Source organism: Diprion similis, chromosome 4 (assembly GCF_021155765.1).
Source record: "Diprion similis isolate iyDipSimi1 chromosome 4, iyDipSimi1.1, whole genome shotgun sequence".
Lineage (NCBI taxonomy): Eukaryota > Metazoa > Arthropoda > Insecta > Hymenoptera > Diprionidae > Diprion > Diprion similis.
In genome coordinates, this window is record NC_060108.1 from 27,042,644 (window position 1) to 27,048,643 (window position 6,000).

Genomic DNA, 6,000 nt, shown 5'->3' on the forward strand with positions numbered 1-6,000 from the left:
TAACGTAAGACCGAATTCTTGGGTCACGGATCTTTCGAGGCTGATTAAAAAAAAACGTCACATCTCATTACCTGGTTTTCGACTCGAATCCATCTCTAGTCTAAGACTTCGCGAATTTTAGGTCTTGTCTCACAGTCAGTCGTTGCTCGTCAGATATCTCTATTTTATGATCAAGATTTCGGCGATTGAACGATGCTGATAAATCGTTAAGGAGAAAATCGGCGGTTCATGGACCGCCGAAGGCGTAAGCAAGTCCCTCTCTATAAACAGTCCTATTCTATTCCGCAAGGTTCTAGGGAAAAAAACACCGACTGTTAACCGGACGCTGGTCAAATATTGACTGAGTTTAGTTACACGATAGGCCCAGGGTATCAATTAGCGACAATAATCGAGAATAAATACCGGAGGTAGATATCAGTTTCCTTAAGAATTAATTCCGGGATCGAATATTACTACACACAGACGATCGGCACCGTGCAAAAGTGCTAACAAGCGTGTACATGTACACCAGCAGCCTTGAGGTTTCCCTGTAAGGCAAGTGAATTACTTATACACCCGTGTATTGAAATCCCTCGGATAAAATCGGTTGACAAGTCGATAATCTAACGTATTCAGTTATTCGAGTAAATTGCGCTCCGGGTGTCCATCAAAGTGGTTTCTTTTTGTCGATAAGGTTCTGGCTATCCTGCCTAATAGTTACACATCAACACACCTCCGCGTGCATAATCATTCGGACGTGAAGGTGGAAGAAGAATTCGCTTCAGTGTCATAACGACGATTGCGTGTTGAACGTACTTGCCAGTGGATAATTACATCGACTAATTTACGTCAGTTTCGCATAATAGTGGATCGACAAACTAATTGCAGCTTCTCTATTTATTCTTGTAATTATTCGCTCTTCTTCTCCAACGCGGCTTCAGCTATGCGCTCTTGGATAATTCCGAGATGTCATCAGTCTTTCAATAATTTCCATGGTGTTATGCCAGCTATCCGTAATTCGACGTCTGCTGTTTGCTGACAATTCTTTTTACTCTTACAAAGCACGTGACTAATGTTACGATCACGGATAATGAATATAACCCGACTGTGAAGTAACTCTTGGTACTTCCAACCCACGCTAAGACACAGACATATTATTAATTGGTAACTGCGAATTTCTGTCGTTGCTGTGAAGTGAAATGGTTTCATCAACGCGATTAATTAAAGCTCATCATATTTCATACACGTTTTAGTAACTCGTCGGTGCGGTCCAGCGGAGTAAAAATAAAGTATGCATATTTTATTGCTGTACAGTAAATTACAGAAACTTGTTGTCCAAATATACGAAACCTTGAATTTCGGATCGAGAAAATTACGATCGGTAAATCAGACAAGTTCGCAGAAACTATTTATTATATTTTATTGTCGTTTTTTTTTTTTTTTTTTTTTTTTCTATCATTATCAATAATATTTCGTTCGATTCAGAATATTTACAGTGTTACACGATTTAAATAAAAAAGAGGCAATCACCCAAAAAATTCCTTTTCGTATTAAATTACACGTCTGTATTTTCCCAGCATTGTTTTGCAGCTGTCATTATGTTACCACAATTGCGGCTGACCAAGGACCCGAGGCAACGATACAATCAAGACATTTCCAGGATCACTATAAATAGCTTTTCCTCAATTGGATCATGATGGAAATCCTCGCGGAGATTTTGTATAATATTTTCGCCTAAGGAAACATGTTGTTTTCAAAGCGATTTTCAAAAAAAAAGGGGTGGATCTCGTTGCAGTTTCGCATTTTCGATTCAGTACTTTTCTAATCAGTCCATCAGCCTATTAATTTAGGTCTTACTTGCGGCTCTGCCCAATCCTGCATTGCAGAAAAGTATAATTGCGACGGTAACGTTTCGACCAACCTCTGACGCACGTACATATGTTATAACATGACATTATAACACATATTATATCCCATAAATACCTACACCTGGAACGCGAATTGCGTCACGGGGTAAGAAATTCCTTGAAAATACGTGGGAAGCGGCGATGAACGGATGACGGATGATAATTGTGCCCGTTCTTCCGGTTTTTAGAGCCGTGACGTTCGGTAATTCGAATTGGCCGAATCGTGGCAACGGAGATGTGAGGACGGAGGCTTGTCGGTGGCCGGCGTATGCCGTATCCTTTCAAGTATCAAGGCCGTCTGCTCTTGCCACTTCCAGCATCCAGCACCGCGAGACCAGGTTCCCGATAACCGAGAATGTGCGGCACTTGCTTCACGTCACGGCTACAATGCTATGGAAATTCCGCTGCCACGATTCATTGCCTTATCTAGATCACTGACTGGTTTTTACACCGGCTCGTATCTAGCCAAGGTATCAATAATCCCACTTCCGGCTCCCGCTTATGTCGCGACGGATTTCTCACCCGCGAACTTAACTCTGCATTAACTATGCGCTGGGTTTTCCTCGCAGGATCATAAATTGGATTCGATATTCAATCAGCTCGCTGATAAGCCAACCGGATATACCTTTCCAAAAGTATTTGTTCGACGTCGGTAAGGTTTCCGGTTGAATTGAGTGTAAAAGTAGGTACCAGCATCGTTTGAAATGAGACTCATTGATTGAGGTGGTGGAGCAAAAGACAAACTAGCAGAAATATTTACAGATTCGATTTGAACGAAACTCAAGGTGGCAAATTATTTTCAGTCTCTCGAATCTGAGGTCGTTTTTGGCGATCGTGCGATCGAGGACTCGAATGAAAGTGATCCATGCGAATGCATTAACTTGCGAGTCCAGGACACTCAATTAAACCAAACTCAATTGCCGCAGAATAGATTTTTCCATGGGTAAATCCTCGGCGATTTCAGTTACAGCTATAAATACGCGTGTATAACGGCATGTGAATTTTAGTTCAGGAAACGGGAAAGCACTTGAAAAAAATTCAATTGAAATCACGGTAAGAAGAAACACTGTGCGTAGGCAGGCATACCTGCCCATATGCCACTGTATTTGAAATGGAAAGCCCCCAAGTTACGAGGATAAGATATTCTGTTTACAAATAGAAGTGCTGCGCAAGTGAAGCCAAGCGACGAGTGTCAAATTCGAAGAAATGTGCACGATGTGAATTTCTATTCTGGTCCTAGATCAAATATAAGAGCTTTCAAAACTCGCGGAAAAAACCTGGCATTGGATTTAGAATGCAATAATCTGCGCGCCAACTTCATTTTCCAACGTCCAGGAGGTATCCAATACAGCCTGATTAACCGGTGACGTGCTATTGCGCTTTCATGATAATAATTACGCTCTGAATGATCACGGAAGTATCTTGAACAAAGGTCGACAACGCGCACCAGGGAATTGGTGATCTTCGAGGCGAGACGAGAAATCATTTTCTTCTCCATAAGGCCTTTCCCTCGGTGATACGATCTTTATGGCAAACCTCTCCGATCCCCGTTGGGAATGAATTAACTAAAATTGTTGACACTGCTTCGGTAACGTTCACGTTTCACATTTGAAGCTGGTATTCCTTGTACCATATCTTAATCTCTGCAATATAGCAGTCGAAAATCTTGTCAGTTTAATTTACCCAAAAGAATTTAATCAGCTGACCGCTTCTTCGTTACTTCGTTTATGCAAACAATTCTGGAAGATCGATAAACCAAATATGGTGATATCTCAGATGTATATAGCGTTACACAATAACTGAGTGCAATTATTTCCTCGATGTAAATGCATCGATTAATGCAACCTTGAATACGAGGATTTCAACGGTGCGCCCAGAGGCTCGGCTATGTTAATCGTGCCGTAATAAAATAAACTCAGAAGGCATGAAGAATAGCTTTTTAATTACAGGTGTAACGCATGAATTACCGAGTGGCAGGTAGCGCGATACTTAATATTCTAGTTAACTCACATTTATTCGTTTAATTGAGCCGTCGCCGGAACGATACAAACAGCCGTTCGTATTTATGCTTCAAATGTGAGGATTCGAGTAAATGGATTCCTCAGCATAGATCTGAATTCACGCCTAAGTCTAGCCCGTTAATTGTAACGATTGAAATTGACAAAAAGATTCTCTACCAAAAAATCAGAATCCTTGACTCGTCGTTGAAAAATTCAAGAAATCTGAATCAGTCAATTTGTTGCCTGAAAGAAAAACCAAATTTTACACTAAATCTTCTACTAAATCGATTATTTTTTCCCGATAAATCGAGCATCATTTTCAAACTCGATATTTTTCCGTACAATCGGTTATGGTTTTTTAATTCCTCTCAACTCAGTTACAATATGTTACAAATAAAAAAAGTTAAGTACCATTCTCAAAATTTTGTGTTTATTTATTTATACCTGTCGCTTAATAAGAATGTATACATATCTTTTTCTTACACGTACTATTTTTTATGTACCGTTACTAATGATAATTAGTATAAAAAACCCAGAAAGTATACACCCAGTATGTACATATTTTAATTTTATTGAAAACTATTCAAGGAAAACCAAGGAAAAGATTTATTATTAACATGTTAGCACACATTCGAACACAAAATGTATGATTGGCGGTTGTCTTGAAACGGGCTTAGACTTAGTTAGTCAAAATACTCGTAGTTCGTATATTGCATCTCATACCCGGCAATCGCTAGTCGATCGATCAGAAATTACTTATATTTCGAATTAATCGTGCTTTCACCTATCCGTCAATTTTTCAGTATCTAGTAGTCCGGTTAATCGGGGTTCTACTGTATGCATAAAATGAGGATTATTAAAAATATATTATCGGGTAGCTCAAAAACAAGACATGTTAGAGAAACTTTCACTGATGGTAATCTATTACGTCTACCGGTTTACAGTAACCGATATCGTATCACACTGTACACAATGGTATTATCGTTAGCTTACCTACAAAATACCTAGGTACTAAATTAAGTTAAATGTAAGTAAATATTTATGCCTGAAATTGAAAAATATTTTTAAGCAAATTACAAGTCATCGTAAATTTTTCCCTCTATTAAGACTATATTACTTTCAAATGCACTGTTTCAAAATAAAAATAAAAATGAAAAAAACATGAAATCGATTATTTTCAGCTAAGTGCAGAATACGTAAGCAAAGCAGCCGGTGAAGTGAGGGAGTGACTTTACATTGATAGAATGCAATTCGCACACCTTTCGAATATATCGATACACCGGTGCAGCAGAACTCGGGCAGGTTGCAGCCGACTTTGTGATTATAGGTATGCAACGTCAGAGTTATGACTAATCGTTATGGTAAATCGACTACGTTCACCCTTCGAAACACTAATTATTTCCAGGCAGGCAGCTCGGTCAGCGTGTGACACAAGATTAATTTTTTCGAATCAAGTATCACAATTACTCGATACCTGCGTCTGCGCTTGAACCGCCTTGGGAATGAAAGAAAAGTAAATCGTTGTTCAAGCTTTTGGCAAAATTTCACGCTTATGAAACAATACAAAGCTATGTACGCTCAGCTTCCATATCTCGAGGCAAATTCTGCAAATGGATCAGGGTCAGTTGAACCTATCCAATCGATTCTGCGTCGGTATTGTCACAGTCGATGCACACTGTGGTTTTGAACCACAACAAAATATTCCGAAAAGTTCTCACGTGTGGTCCGAATGTCGAGGCGTTGTCAAAAGGCTTCACTTAACATTCGCACAGTTACGAAATGCCACAGGAACCAGGTGAGGCATCTTATATCCTGCATCCCTTAACAATCATGCATATCGAAAAGCCTTAAAATTCCTTGCGTCTTCAGGAAAAATCGACAAACAGTGGCTAAAGTTTCCCAATTACGTTACACATACCTGGGAATGTATCCGCCTCACGTTTATAGGACAAAGTGGTTCTGGTCCCAATTAAAGGTCACGAGCCCGGACAAAGTGGTAAAAAATGTGCGTAAAGAATGGCTGGGCATTGAACGCGATCTGCGATAAATCAATCTGCAGTCGCTTACCGAGGCCCGTGGTCGTTAGTGCAGAAACGTTGGTACAACACGGTGAA